Source organism: Ornithodoros turicata, unplaced genomic scaffold (genome assembly GCF_037126465.1).
Source record: "Ornithodoros turicata isolate Travis unplaced genomic scaffold, ASM3712646v1 Chromosome17, whole genome shotgun sequence".
Classification (NCBI taxonomy): domain Eukaryota; kingdom Metazoa; phylum Arthropoda; class Arachnida; order Ixodida; family Argasidae; genus Ornithodoros; species Ornithodoros turicata.
In genome coordinates, this window is record NW_026999326.1 from 1,253,537 (window position 1) to 1,268,858 (window position 15,322).

Below are 15,322 nucleotides of genomic sequence, written 5' to 3' on the forward strand. Positions count from 1 at the left end.
ACAAAAATCGTGGACAGGACAGTGGACGCCCCCAACTGGTCTCAATAGAGCGGCGACAGAATACCTGCAAGATCTGCGAGAGAAAATGGCAGAAGCTGGGCGCATTGTTGATGAAAGGGCAGAACACGTTCAAAGGGATTATGTACAACGGTACAACCTAAGAGCTAAAGTAAAGGAGTTCAATGTCGGTGACGAGGTCTTAGTGTTGGACAGTGGGCCGGTTAGTAAAATGAGGCCAAAGTGGCTGGGACCTATGAAAGTCAAAGAAAAGAGACGGGAAAACAGCTATGTTATTGAGCAGCCAGACGGCAGCGAGAAATGGGTGCACGCAAATAGACTACGACGGTATTATGCAAGGGTGAATAACGTCGGGGTCATCTTTGAGGTTGACGATGAATTTGGGGAAGTGATAGGTACCCCCACCGCAACAAAGGAGAGGGGCTCCCTAAACTTTGCAGAAATTGGCCATGCACATCTGGACAGAAATCAGAGTGAAGAGCTGGCAGAGGTGATTGAGCAGTTCGCTCATTGCTTTTCAGAAAAGCCGGGTAGATGTAACGTAGGTGCGCATAAGATAACATTGGTGCCGGACGCAAAGCCTGGGTCGTCCTACCCGTACAAAGTTCCCATCGCGTTGAGAGGCGAGGTAGAGCGACAGATCGATCAGCTTTTAGATTGGGATTTCATATACCCCACTGACAGTTCGTTTGCCCACCCAATAGTATGCGTCGCCAAAAAGGATGGGTCAGTACGGATGTGCATCGATTACAGGCAACTGAATGCAGTCACCGAACCTGACAGTTTTCCTATGAGGAATACTACCGATTTGTTATATAAAGTAGCCAAGGCGCGATACATCTCAACCTTAGACTTAACCCGTGGCTACTGGCAAATTGCCTTAGACCCCGAATCGCAGAAGTTATCGGCATTTGCGTCTCCGCGGGGTCTCTACGCGTGGAAGGTCATGCCATATGGATTGAGGAACTCGTCTGCTACCTTTCAACGCGTAATGAACCAAGTGTTGCATGAGCACAGGGGGTACGCGACGGCGTATATCGACGACGTGGCCGTTTATTCAGAAACATGGGAAACGCATGTACATCACCTTCAGAGGGTGTTGAGGACGATTTCAGAAGCAGGGCCAGTGATCAATCCCGCGAAATGCAGATTTGCGCAAAGGAGTGTCAAGTACCTCGGGCACGTAGTGGGATCGGGCATGCATGCCCCTGATCCCGAAAGGGTAAGTGCGATAGTTAACCTCGAGCCGCCAAAATCAAAAACGGAGTTGCGCAGTGCCCTAGGCTTGTTCAACTATTATCGCGACTACATTCCCCATTACTCAGAAGTAGTCCTGCCGCTAACCAGTCTGACGAATAAAAGGGTACCAAATAAAATACCGTGGAGCAAAGAAGCGGACGATGCGTTCCGCAAAGTAAAAGCTGCTCTTGCAGCGGTTCCAACGCTCGCGGCACCGGACCCGGAGAAGGGACACATATTGACTACCGATGCGTCCGAACGGGCAGTTGGAGCGTGCCTCTCACAAGGGACAGATAGTGCAGACAGGCCAATTGCCTTTTTAAGCAAGAAGCTAACTCCAACGCAGTCGAGATGGTCGACTATAGAACGCGAAGCGTATGCGGTCGTGTGGGCACTAGGGCGGCTTGACACCTGGCTTTTTGGGACGAAGATCAAAATCATAACCGATCACAATCCTCTGACGTTTCTCTGTCGGTCGGCGTCCCCCAGCGCCCGTCTCACACGTTGGGCGCTTGCTCTGCAAAAGTATGACATTGAGATAGCTCACATCAAAGGGATATTAAATAAATGCGCAGATGCTCTGTCAAGGCTGGATACAACTTCCGAAGGAGTGTCTGGAGAGGTTTAATGTAAATAGTAACGAATTCAGGGATATGGCCTGGTGGACCTCTGGAACGTACAGGGCGGGGTTCTATGCTGTGTATGTTGTATTCTGTGCAATACGTAGACTGAACGGACGTTGTGAAGTGACTAAAGAGCCAGACTCAATTCTTCAATGTTTGTGTGATGTTCCTCGACATCAAGTGTCTCGTAACATTCTTGGTGGGGAGATGTCAGAATTGAAGTGTGTTAAATCAGTGAAGCGGCCAAAAGACATGAAAATACGGGATGTCACTGTACGACAGCAGACAGAAAGAGAGCCGTCTAGACGATAGATTATCCCTTGAGGCATCCCATCCCCAAAAGGGACTATGGCCTTGGCAAAGGACACCTGCTGCAGACGACCAGCGGGAACAAAGGGTTCCGGGCAGACGACTGTGAGCACCCACCCTTTATAAGGAGGACCCAAGGTCGGCAGCGGGCAGCTTGAGTTCGGACGTCGTCAGGAAGACACCGGCCCAACGCTCACTTGTATATTCTCTTGTGTATTTGTCTGTCACTGTATATAAAAGTTGTTTTGTTAGTTGCCGACTGCTGCATTCCACCTCACCCGGAACACCTGGGGAAACTTCACTGGAGCCTCCACATTGTACGAACTGCGACACACAACTTTCCATCATACACATTCTCATAGAATGCCCATTGTACAACATTCATCGTCAACGCTACTTTCAACACTTATGTAAGAACTTTATTCCTTTTCACCCAGCTCTTTTACTGGGTGATGAACATCTTGTTAAATTTGAGAACGTTTTTAAGTTTTTTAGACACGTAGGTATTCTCGAAAAGTTGTAAATTTTTAATCCCGTTTGTTCTGATTCTAACTCCGTTATCTTATCTATGCTACCTTTTGGTTTTAAGTACATCATTCCAGTTTTAACTTAAGTTGCATTACATCACCAAGCTTGGCGCATTATGACCTTCGTTGTCGTTGCGCCAAAAAAAATCATCATCATCATCATCTTAGGCTCATACGGTGAGCTCCATCAAGCTGAACTAGTCTTGTTGGTGGCGTATGGGATAGCGTACAGTATGCGGGAAAGGACAAGCGAATTGTGTAGCGTGCACAACGCCTTGGAAGACCATCCCCAGTCGATACCAAGGAGTCGTTTCAGTATATTTTGGAAGGCTCCGATGGTCGACTTGATTGCCGTGACCTGCGGACTCCAACTGATCTTCTCGTCAATGGTGACGCCCAAGAAGCGACGGGTCTTGACATGAGGGATGGTGTGGTCGCGAAGTTTGATCTCGGTTTTCCTGCGACGTCTTGTGTTGAGTATTATGGCTTTGGATTTCTCCGTCGAGATGGACAGGCCAACGTTTTTGAGGTAGTCCGCTGTCGCCTCTAGTTTTCCTTTCTCCCATTTCACAGCCATTTTTTTTTCATTAAGCATAACCCCCCCCCCCCTAATGCACCAGAGGGCTATATCGTCAGCATACATTGATGGAAAGATCCGTTGACGGGCCTTCCTATGGGACCTCGGCAGAGCAGCCAGTAAGACGTTTAACAGCGTTGGACTAAACACACTGCCCTGTGGTAACCCACCCCCAGAGCGAGGAGTGCCTGTCCGAGGAGGACCTATCCGCACCTGCACAGTTCTGCCAGTGAGCAAGTTGACCACAAAGCGGTGGGCCCTTCTAGTGACGCCTCTAACGGGGAGACAGTTGGCAGCAACTATGCCGGTGACGTTGTCGAAAGCTCGATGAACGTCCAGAATCACCGCAAGCATTGCGAGCATACGCTTCTTGGCGCTGTCCGCGGCGATGAAAAGTCGAGGACAGAGTCGGCTGCACTCAGACCCTTTCAAAATCCTGTCATGCAGTTCAGTAGCACATGGTTTGATTCGAGGAACCACTGTAACCAAGATTGTACGAGCCGTTCCATAATATTTGCGAGACACGAAGTGAGCGATACCGGACGGTACGAGGACACTGGAATTTAGGCTTCCCACGTTTAAGGATTGGAAACACGAATGAGTGCTTCCACGAGGTAAGAAATGTCACCGGATTCCCAGGTTGCATTTAAGAAGCCGAGAAGCCGTGCCCTAGCTTTTTCACCCATGTTTTTCAGAGCCTGGTAAGAGATCCTGTCCATTCCGCGTGCGCCACGTCAACGGCACGATTGCAGTGCCCGCGTAAGTTCCGCCATAGTGAAGGGCTCGTCTAGGACGTGTGGGTCATCGGCGAATGAAGTAGTAGGATCCACCCGGTCGGGCCCAGCTCTAGTGATGAGGGAGCCGGCCAGAGCTTCAGCTGTGTCATCCAACGACAATCCAGGTCGCGCTGCTAGTTTTTGGAAATAGTACGGTTTCCTTGGTTTTCCCTGTCATCGCGTTTATGGTATTCCACACAAGGGACCTTGGAGTGCGTGGTCAAGTGAGCTGCAAAAGGGATACGCCTGTAGTGAACGAGATCGGTTCGAGTGCCAGATTTTCTTAGCCGGGGTCGTGCCCTGCGGCATGCGGCGACCAACTTAAGAAACTTGAGGTCAGGAGAAGGGTCACTTGTTTTGCATGAGAAGTACTTGGTTGCACTGAGTACGCAGGTAGGAATAGCATCGACAACAGTACCCCTTGCTGCCTCCAACTGGCGCCTGTATTGGTCCCAAACTACAACTTTTCGTAGCACCTCGTCTTTTCTGTGGTTTGTTACAGTGTGACCTCTCAGTGTAATATGCGAAAGTCATCACTCCGACATGCATCTGCTTCAACGAACCAAGATACTGGGACATCTGGTGAATGGATGCTCAACTCCAGGACACCTTGTTTGTCTGGGGCCGGTAGAAGGCCGTGAACCGTCGTTCGTGACTATCAGAGTCAGTGTGTCCACAACCTGTTGGATTTCTCGGCCTCTGGCATCTGTTTTAGTGCTCCCCCAGGTTTTGTTGTGACCATTGAAGTCACCACAAACCAGAAGACGGCCAGGGCACTTGCTCCGGATGAGGTCATGGCAGGTGGATACGTCGACCTTCTTTGCCGGATGGACATACACTGACACAACATCGGGAGACAGATTAGGAAGCCTCACCCTTGCTCCGACCAATTCTGCGTCTGGACCACAGGCAGCACTTAGGTCTATTTGAAAGTGCACAATATCCTTTCTAATAAGGAGAGCGACACATCTAGTGGGGTATGTGGGGATTGATGGCGTCTTCAGCTTCGAGTAGCCGATGATAGCTGCTGATGCTTGTAATCCCCACTCGCTGAAAGCCACGGTGGGTACCGAGTGTTTCGGGAGGCGTTGCTGAAGCTCAGAAAGTTTACCCCGAGCACCACTACAGTTCCACAGTAGGAAGGTTGGCGAGCGATGAGCGGAAGACGCTTGTGTAGTTGTACTGGCCATCAGGGAGATACAAGGTTGACTAGCGCTGTGACTGCTGCGTGTTGGATGCTTCGCTTCCAGGAGCTACTCCTCAAGTGTACGAGGAGTGAGAAAAATGAGCGAATGCCGGCTGGAAGCCAAGAGCTGCCCTTAGCATTGTGAAGGCCAGGTTCAGTATAACAACAACAACTAATTCGGGATGATGGGTGGGGAGTTTCATCGCCGGCAGCCATAGAGATAATATAGGAAGACTGTAGAGAACGGCCTTGGTGCGCGGCCAATGCTTTCTCCAAACCCCGTGGTGTACCCACCTGCGCGTGGCCCACGGAGGCATAGACAGTGTTGCTAGACCAGATTTTGCCCGCTACATGTTAGCGGAGTTCTTGTTCTTGAGAGCAACAATGCGGATCTCTATGGCATTTTTCGGCTAGGACGCGCTTAACCTTAGCGTTGCCCGCCCGATACGAAGGGCAGAGCCAGCATCATCATCATCACGTAAGTGAGAACGCCTCGGGCGTGGCGTTCGTCTGCTCTCATGGCCTCCGCATTGCTCGCCGAGACGAGCCGGAAATATGTAAACACACACCTATTTGTTGTTGTTTGCATGCATGATGCAGACGTTTGTCGTCGTACCTTTGAGCAATTCCGTTGAACGGCTTCTTTTGGATGAATAGCTTGTATCATGGCGTCAAAGGATAACTTGTGTCTTGTTGCATACACTGAGGCCTAGCGAATAGCATTTAATGTGGATATATGACCATTTAATTGTTCGAACAAAGAACGATCTGCCTCCGAACTGTGCGTTCCTTCGAAACGCCCTTAATTGCTGTGGTTGTCCGTCATTAACAGAAACACCAGACGAAACCTCGTGATATCTTACAGCCTGTGTACCACTCCTGCCTTGTTCCGTCGGTTGCGCGTTATAACCAGGGAAGTGTAATGATAATGGTAACGGAAACAGAAACGGTATATTACCGAAATTGGAGCGGGTAACGATAACGGAAACGGAAACGCATACCACGGTCCTCCATTACCGGAAACAGAAACGGAAAGGAATTTATCGTTCGGTATTGAATTCGGGTAATGACTATTCCTGTGGTGTGATGACATTTGAGTGACTTTTTTTTTTTTTGTGTGACTCTATTCCCTGTAATACTCTAAATACTACACGAAAGCATGGAAGGACAGCGCAATATTGGATCTCGAGGGTGCATCCGTCGCTTACATCATCCCAGACCTCATAATTCCATGACATCAACACATGACTATATTCCACCATAGCACGAGGATGACAGCCTACTATTTAGTTACTTATTTTGTACCTTGTTCTTTTTTTAATTTCACCGTGGCCATGATGGTATTATTTACTACTGAGAGCGTGTGCTTATAAATGCGACATTGAATGAAGGTTACGCCCATCTTGAGTTGCTGGACTCTGAGTGACTGAAGACATGTTCCTACATTACTTTTTAAATCTTGCACAATGTGCGAATCCCAACGACGTAAAACTACTTGCGCAGTGTGTACGCGTGACACCGAAAGCACTTGGGCAAAACAGGGTGCTGACAGAGCCGGAAGGGCTGTCCTCTCGCAGCTCTGTAACAACCGTTCCATTACCGGAAACAGTAACGGAAACGTAACGGAAACGAAATTGAAGGGCCGCTATCAGAAACAGATAACGGAAACCAAAATACATCCGTCATCTCGGCGTGGAAAGGTTAGCCTGGTTGTAACATCATGCAACAATGTTGGAAAACGTCGTATACTGGTAACGTTTTCATCAAGGCACATAGGTATATGAAAGAAGAAAAAAATTGGGTCACAGGTCCACTTGGGGCGGAGCGAAGAAGACGACGATTTAGAGCATCTACTGATTGCGGAACAATATTTGTTTCGTGAGCATGTGTCTGACTTGGGCACCACGACTTGCTTCTGTAATTTTTCGACTATGCTCTTTTAATCTGACGCCAGCAAACTTTTGCAGGATCACTTTCGCCAGTGAAATTATGTGATCAGGCTCATCTGCATAGTGCTGGCACAATGGTAGCTTGTCATCATGTTTTAGGCTGAAGTGATTAAACGACTTAAAAACTATCGCCCGGACTACAAGCTTCACAGACCTCCATTTCTCGAGACGAAAGGTCTGCTCAGCGCAGCACAGCAGACGTGTAACAAATGGGGATGGTTTCACCAGCCCTCCATTATCCCTGAGCATGATGAGAATTCTTGATGTCTCGTCATCTAGGAGTGTGTCCAAACAACCATTACGGGTGAGTTTTGAGGAAACAATTCTAACATTATATCCTCCAATACAGGCTACAAATGTCCTCGCTGAACCTGCTGAGTCTGGATGATTCCCCGTAGTCATGATCAGCACACTGAAGGAGGGCACAGATGTTGTCCTCTGCAGGAACTTCTGCAGTGGGAGCCTGCACTTTCCTCCCTTCGCGGCTTGCCCTGGTGACCGAGTGTCTATGCCTTCCACTGTAGGCGCGACATTTGCAGAGCTTGGGGCCTGAACTTCAGCGTGTATCAGAAGCTTCCTGTAGGCATGACGGAATTAGGAAGCAGGTGGGTTGTTATTCCATCCACCTCTTTGCCTGATGCTGCTGAAGAACAGTTCCAAGTGGTCCTGGCTGAGGTGGTATGTAGTGTGATGTAACTAGGGGAGTGTAAAGGAGTAGTATAGTTTCTTCATGCATACTGTTTTCTGATTCTAAGCCTCTGTATGGTACCTGCATGTGCCCGCCTGGAACAGCGCTTCTGCCAGCTGTGCAACACTTTTTAGCGTAAAGGCCAAGCTAATGACTGACATGCGTCTCCCATGCTGAGCAGCTAGCTCCCCGGATGGAAGTCGCATCGTCATCATTCTTGACGCCAATGTAAGCATCTTTTTTTCTTGTTGGGAAATTGTTCCATTGTGAAGTGGTGCCTTAAATTCTTTGCCAGTGGGATTGTGCGAATTAAGCAAATGGAATGCTCTGTAAAAGATGTTCATGTTTTATCTTTAGTGGCCACAGTCATGAAAAGGAAAGGCCTACCCATCTACGTTGGGAATGAACGAAGCGGTTGCGTCACTTCCTTCAAACTCCGTCAAGCCGAGGAGCCTTGCGTGGGTCAGGGCTTTGCTCACGGACGAACTCAGAGTCTGCGCCACAAGGCGGACCTTCATGATCTGGCGCCCAAACTCAATATGGGACCTGGTGAGCTTGTCTGCTGCTCTGACTCTCTCATTCTCTTGGAGTTGCTGCAGCCTTTCAATAAAGACCCACTTGATCATCTAAGAAGGGTGAAAGTGTACTTAAATTTGTTGGCAGGCAAGAGATAAACTGAAATGGGAGCTAGGTGACCTGCGTTCAAATGCAGATAAAGTGAGCTCAACTTATGCATAATGCTGGAATGTGGAGGGGCCAGAAAAGAACTCGTCCATCCTTGTTCACATTATACACAACGGACAGTTGTTAGTATTGCCATCCTATTTGCTTACCCCATAGTGGCTGCTGTGTAACACCTTGTGATCCCCGAACAGGTTCCTGAGCAGTTTAAGGCTGTGGGCAGCATCAAAAATTAGGTGTGTCCTCTTCTCAGCATCAGCAGAATGGGAGAAAAATGCCTGAAAGTCCTGTGTGTTGTTGGCATGGATATGGCACCCCAGCAGTCGCCCCATTATAACATTAGACGATAGTCCGTCACAGACGACCGGCACGACTTCGAGCCCAGCATTTGTTAGCACCATGATGGCTTCGGTCAGTATAGTGTCTTCAGTACTTCCCCAGAGAGTCCCTTGTTTAGGAAATAGCCGAAGGGTATTTCCATGGTGATGCCACGCCCACAGCCATAAATACCAAAGAGTCACCTCCTAGGGGCGCATCAGCCATGTAATGAGATGTGTGGTCCTCCCCAAAGTCGACGTAACCAATTAGCCGTCCAGTGGGCTTCTCTCCCTCACATTTTTGCGTATGCTCTTTCCATCAGGCATGATTGAGCACAGCTTCTCTCTCCTCTCAGTTGTTTCATGCTTTTTCATCAGGTGGTCTAAGACTTCCTGCGTGAAGCCAGGCCAAGCACCAGGAACCTTTGACCATTCACGGACTGTGTCTACAGCTGGCATTGGCAATAGTTTTGAGACATAGGCACGAGGTGAATAAAAGTGGAGTATCATTGCAAATCTCCTAGTTTCTGGGGAATATCTACGACCTGGCTTTTTATTTCTCACGTTCTTTGCCCATTCGTCAAGTATCTCTTGTGGCAGTTCCCCAAATGACTCCAGCTTTGTTTGGGCCTTCTCTGCCAACAAGTTCTTTTCCTTCAGTTCAGCAATGAGGCTTTTTAGATTTTTAGTTTATTTTCTCTCCTGTTCAAGGTCAGTTGCAGCCGTCGACGGACACCACGCAGGTACTGGTTCTTCTGTCGAAGCTGTCTCATTCCTGTTCTTGGCGTTGTTTTGCTCTGATAGGTGTGCTCCATGTGGGTGTTATCGGGCTGCCCCCAGTATCCGTGTTGACACAGACACCTGTAAAGTTGCCTCTTGGTTAATGACAGCATTCCCCAATATTTTGCAAATTAAAATTACCGGTTGTCGTGTAGGCGTGGTTTCGTTGCATGTTTCCGGTTGTTGCTGCCCTGCTCTGGGGTGAGTGGTCAAAACATCTACAGAAATCTCATGTTTAGAAGTCCCAAACGTCGCCACATCAGCATTGGACAGCTGTTTCGGCCTTATTGGGCCTTCATCAGCAATGCGTAGGTGGGCGACGTTTGAGCGAGTGGCGTCGGAAGGTCACGTGGAACGTGATGTTCTCCCGTCAGGGTGAGCAACTCACCTCTGAAAGCCCAGTGCGAAGCCAGTAAAGTATTAACTGAAGAAAATTAGCAGAGGCTCTTTGGCTGCACGTTGAACAGATGTTTAGAAGTCCCAAACGTCGCCACACCAGCATCGGACAGCTGTTTCGGCCTTATTGGGCCTTCATCAGCAATGCGTAGGTCGTTGTGTTTTGGGATCTGGGCTTTTCTGCTCACACTCCTGAAATGTTAGTAGGAACTGTTGCTGCTCAGAGGATTGGAATGCATGGTTTCGCTGTGGGCTACAGTCACAAAAGCAATTAGCCTGTGTTTCCATGTTTTTTTAGCGTCAGAAGGCAGACAGGAGAAAGCAGCATGAATAAGAAATGACATACAGACATATACTCACTGCTTTCCGCTTTTTTGGCAGCTTACAGTAGGAATGGTCCTCATGGCCAAACAGGTTAGCCTAAAAAATGTTTGCATTCATTTCTACAGATCGGGTTACATGGAATCACACTGTATAGAATTCATGCTTTGAGAATAGTTCGTGGAGCCTCAGGCCCACAAATAGGTATTAGTGGCCATTCTTGGGCACTAGAAAGGCATCATTATTATTATTATTATTATTAAGAAAGCTTATGTCCTCACAAGCAGTAGGACAGCCGGAATAGGGCTGGGTGTCTGGGTCCGTGGAATACTGCTTTCAGGCCCTTCCTCAGAAAATAATGAAAAAATCCTACATGGAAAGAGATGTATGAATCATTGACCAAGCTGTTCTTACAAGCAGTGGGACAAGTTAAGGGATGCTGGTGATCTCTGCTTCCGCAGCGCTTGTTTCAGGCATCTCCTTGATAGACAGTTAAGACCATTATAAAGCGAAGGAATCTCTCATTCTATAGGCCAAGCCGCCCTGCAAGTCTAGTTATTGTTCAAGCACGTAAGCAAGAATTCGTGTCCTTACAGGCAGTGGAAGAGCTTGAGGAGGGATGGTGGGCTCTGCTTGCTCAGCACTGGTGTCATGCATTTCCTTGGAAAACATGAAGTGAAGGCAGCCATACAGAGTGGTGGCTGCATAAACTACTGTGTACTTACCAGGGAAACTGTGTCAGCACCACTTTCATCTGGCTGGCTGGCTCTTCCTTGGCTCTACAAAACGTTCTCCCATTATCTTCTTTTGTATCATTTTAAAAGTAATAAAGAGCAGCCGGATACCTCAGTAGTTGCTGACCTCACTGCCATCAGGACCGCATCTGCCTTCAGTTTTGCTGTCTGATGACCAGAGATTAAGCTAGAAGTGTGGAAGTGGTGTCGCGATATGGCGCGTGCCGAACGAACAGAAAGAATATCGTCCCTGACAGCACGCTCGTAACTTGATGTCTCCACTTGCAACCTACAATTTTACCACACGACAGAGTTGACCGCGTGTAGGAACGAGCGATCGCATGTCAAGTGCTTCTAGCCATCGGGAATGCAAGTGTGGATTCCGCGGAAAACTGCGATAATATGTATCTCAAGATCGTGCCGTAAGTTTCGACAAGTTTTGTTTGCCCTGGAGTGAACAACGTTTACAGCCGACTGGGCACGCTACAGAAAATACTCGTGCCTGGACCCAGTGGACACTTACTTGTGAAATGACACCCAGCAGGATTTACTCAGCCTCATTTTGCATTTCACACAACAGCTGGACATCTTTCAAGCTGTGTAACTGCAGCGTCCGCGTCTGACGATTACAGAGCGATGCGAAACCGAAACTACATGCCAATTTCCTGCTGGTGCTGGATTGAGCAGAGAAAATTGATATCGCACTCTGACAGCACTCAGGAACTGCACTCGGAGACTTTTATCTAATTGGAATATTTTCAATTGCATCCAATTTGTCGACCAGTTGTGTTTTCGCCACCCATTGGACTCCAAACCAATTGGACCCCTTCCAAAACCAGTTGGTGTTCCCATTGTACACCTAATTGGTGTTCCAATTGGTCGACCTGTCGTGCTTTTGCAACCCATTTGCAAAAGTTCCATGGAGCAGCGCGCGCCCTGGTATGGCACGCCGGGGAATGCTCTGCAAAACTACAGCGGCGGCGCATACACCAGTACGACGACGACGACGACGATCGGTGACGATAGCAAATCGCTCTAGTTTTGCACAGCATTGCTGCTTCCTGAATTTTTTTTTTCAAATGGCCTATTGGACCTATTCAGGAATCAGTTGGCGCTTCTATTGCATGCCCAATTGGAGTTCAAATTTGAAATAACTGGCGATGTGGAATTACACAGTTTTGGCGTCATTGGAGTGACCACCTAATTCAAATGGTGGCTGATATGCACCATTTGGACGCAACCTATTGCAATCCAGCTGGATGAATACGTGGGCAGATGAGACAAACTTGCTTCTGTAAACCATGACTTGTGTAGCATGCAGTTCCATGAATGCCGGTACATGTTGAGAACACTGTAGTATAATGTATTGTATATAACTATATTGCAACAATCCCGTGTAACTCGTAATTTGCATATTGCATGTTACATATAGAGTACCGACATAGCTGTCATCTTGCAGACAATGCCGTAAAAGAAAAATGACATGACTAGCTTCAGTGTGCAGTGCTGCCCTCCTTATTAGAGAAAGGCTTGAGACCCTGGAAAAACACCCAAGTATAAACAGACGTGCAACTGCTCATGGCTTTTGACTATCAACATTGCATTTATGAGCATTGTAATCATGGGAACATACCATTTGTACTGCTGCAGAACACCATGCACTGCTCCTATTATCAACGTCCTTTGAAGCACTGGAAATGTATTGAATAATAAGAATATTATTAAAAGCACTCTTTTTGGTGAAGAATACTCTTGCAGAGCACAATCCTCCAGTCACAAATCATAATGAAGACATGGGTTTTAAATATTTGAAGGAAGCTCCTCAGAACAGGAGTCACTGATATTTTGAACACACACTGTATCTTGTTCTTCTGTGTTTCCTTCGCTTACATGCCGAATTGAAGGCAAGTTCAGGTAAAGCCCAATTCTGTAAAGACTACAAAACAGCGCAAATGGTTTTCGAGGCTGCAGTATGGTTGGTTTCTGACTCTGGAGCTCAGATTTCTCCCCGAAATTGGGATGCTGAGAGTTCTTCTACTCAAATTTGCATGAATATAGGACACATACTTAATTAACTGACTCTTAGCTCCAAAGTGTGAAAAAACGTTTCTCGAGAACTCCAGGCTCTGGTTATATGCTGGGAAAACAAATTTTTATAATCATCTATTGACCTTCAGCTGAAGTTGAGTGCTCACGTTTGCAATCATTCTGAGATACGAGAAGCTACATGTATTCACTGCAAACAAGAGTTGGCATTTCTCGAACAGCCCAACGACGCACAGCTTGGTCAGGTTCCTTTTGGGATGCTAAGAAAAGCCCAGCCTCTTTGATTTGTATTGATAATATGCTTTATGTGCATTGCAAAGTAAGTATGTGGTTGATACACAGATACCTCCCTGTGCCATTTCAACTCCATGGGATGAAATTTTCAATACCACACATCATGCTGGTATCATGATCTAAGCAGACTCATAAAACTGGTGGAGGTAGTGGAAAGCAAATATGGCACTGGCAGTTGGTGCATTCCACGCCCAGTGGTCCAGCGATTGCGCACGACCATCACCAACTGTCTGAAAAAAGAGTTTTTTGTGGTAGAAGACATATACCAAATCCCAAATATGAGCCTCAAACATTGCCACGTTCCAATGCTGGAGGGCTCCGAAATTTGCGCTGTGAGCAAAAACCATACTCCCTATGGAAGCGTGTCGTGAGCGTTCTACTGCACTGAAGCAGCTCAAAATTCAAATGTGTCTTCTAGAAGGAGTGCATCTAATTGAAGTATGCAGGTGGACAATATGAGGCTTGTGTTGTGTGTGTCCTTCTAGTTTACTTGCCTCATCCACTACAATGTGACAGTAATGTTTTACAGCTGTCTGTATAGGTCTCAACCCTGTACAACTTGCACCCAGTCTTCGGTTTCTACTTCCTTTGGATCTCAGTTTTTGTTTTGTTTTTTACCTTAATTGACAATAATGGTGCTTGACAAATTAACCTCAGTAAATTCTTCTCCACGGCAAAATTCTATATATGCGGCAGTTTTAAAACACCGTCATTTGGACTCGATTTGGATTTCGGCATGTGTAATCTGCTCTTCCGGGTTTGGTAAACCGCTTCTTGTTTATCGTGGTTGTCATGGAGCTGTCCGCTATTTTGAACCTTTACCCAACGAACAATAAATAAGAGTTTCCATTCGATTCTCGGGATTCTCTGTCCTTCCAAGTTATGGATGACTAGCACTCGTGTGAAAGTTGTGCTTTGAGATTACAGTTAGTGATCCACTTCTCAGTAGACTTCTTAGGTACGTTCGATTAGGCCTCCACTGCCTGAACCAGTTCCGGTGGTGCTGCACTTGACCAGTGCAGCCGAGCGCCCCCTGCACCGTTCCTTCAGATTAGCATTGAAGAATGCGATAGAGATGCGCTCCGCTTCTTATGGTTTGACGAAATGCCATGTCCAGCGATCACTCCCGACCAAGCCCGTCCCAAGATAGTTGAATGGCGTATGAAGCGTGTATCTTTGGGAACAACGGCCAGTCCATTCCCGCTGTCAGCTACACTGCAACACCACTTCGGTAGTGTCTCCAGAGATCAGCAGGATACAGCAAACATATTGGCAGCATCGACGACTTGCTCGTTGGATCTGCCGACACAAGAACCGCGCTTAGGCTTTACAAGGAAGCCAACGTCATTATGGAGAAAGCCAGCATGCAACTACATAAGTGGTCTTCGAACGCCTCGGAGCTTCAGGAGGTCTTCGCTGAAGATGGACGGATCATCAACGATGGACGCTCAGCCATTCGACTATTTAGAGTCGTGTGGAACAAGCGATCCGATCAACTTTCGTGCAGCTTGGAGACAAAAATGAAATTTGTGGATGGTTTGTCAGGAACCAAACGAAATCTGCTTCAAGCTTCAGCCAAGGTCTACGAACCGCTTGGACTTCTAAACCCGTTCACAATCCGAGCTAAATTGCTCTTCCAGTCACTATGGGTCGAACGGATCGTCTGGGACGAAGCCATGTCACAAGACAAACAACAACTCTGGAACGATCGGTGTAGAGAAGTCCCGGCATTAACAACACTAGAAGTGGACCGCTGCTTCCTTCCGCCGGGCTGACGCAATTTACAGGTTCATATACTCTGCGACGCCAGCCCAAAATGTTACGGTGCAGCGGCATACATGCGAGCAGAGAACAAAGACGG

At 47.5% G+C, this 15,322-nt stretch overlaps 1 long non-coding RNA gene across 3 annotated transcripts; it reads left to right on the plus strand.

Annotated features, from left to right (window-relative positions):
• Positions 1-7,090: 7,090 nt before the first annotated feature.
• LOC135372745 (uncharacterized) lies at positions 7,091-11,231 on the plus strand. Of its 3 annotated transcripts, XR_010416101.1 has the most exons (5): positions 7,091-7,172; positions 7,554-7,809; positions 7,997-8,120; positions 8,250-8,441; positions 10,984-11,231. It is a non-coding gene; the product is annotated as an uncharacterized LOC135372745 (long non-coding RNA). The 3 variants fall into 3 exon arrangements; XR_010416102.1 differs by having other exon boundaries at positions 7,121-7,882; XR_010416100.1 differs by having other exon boundaries at positions 7,121-7,809.
• The last annotated feature ends 4,091 nt before the right edge of the window (positions 11,232-15,322 follow it).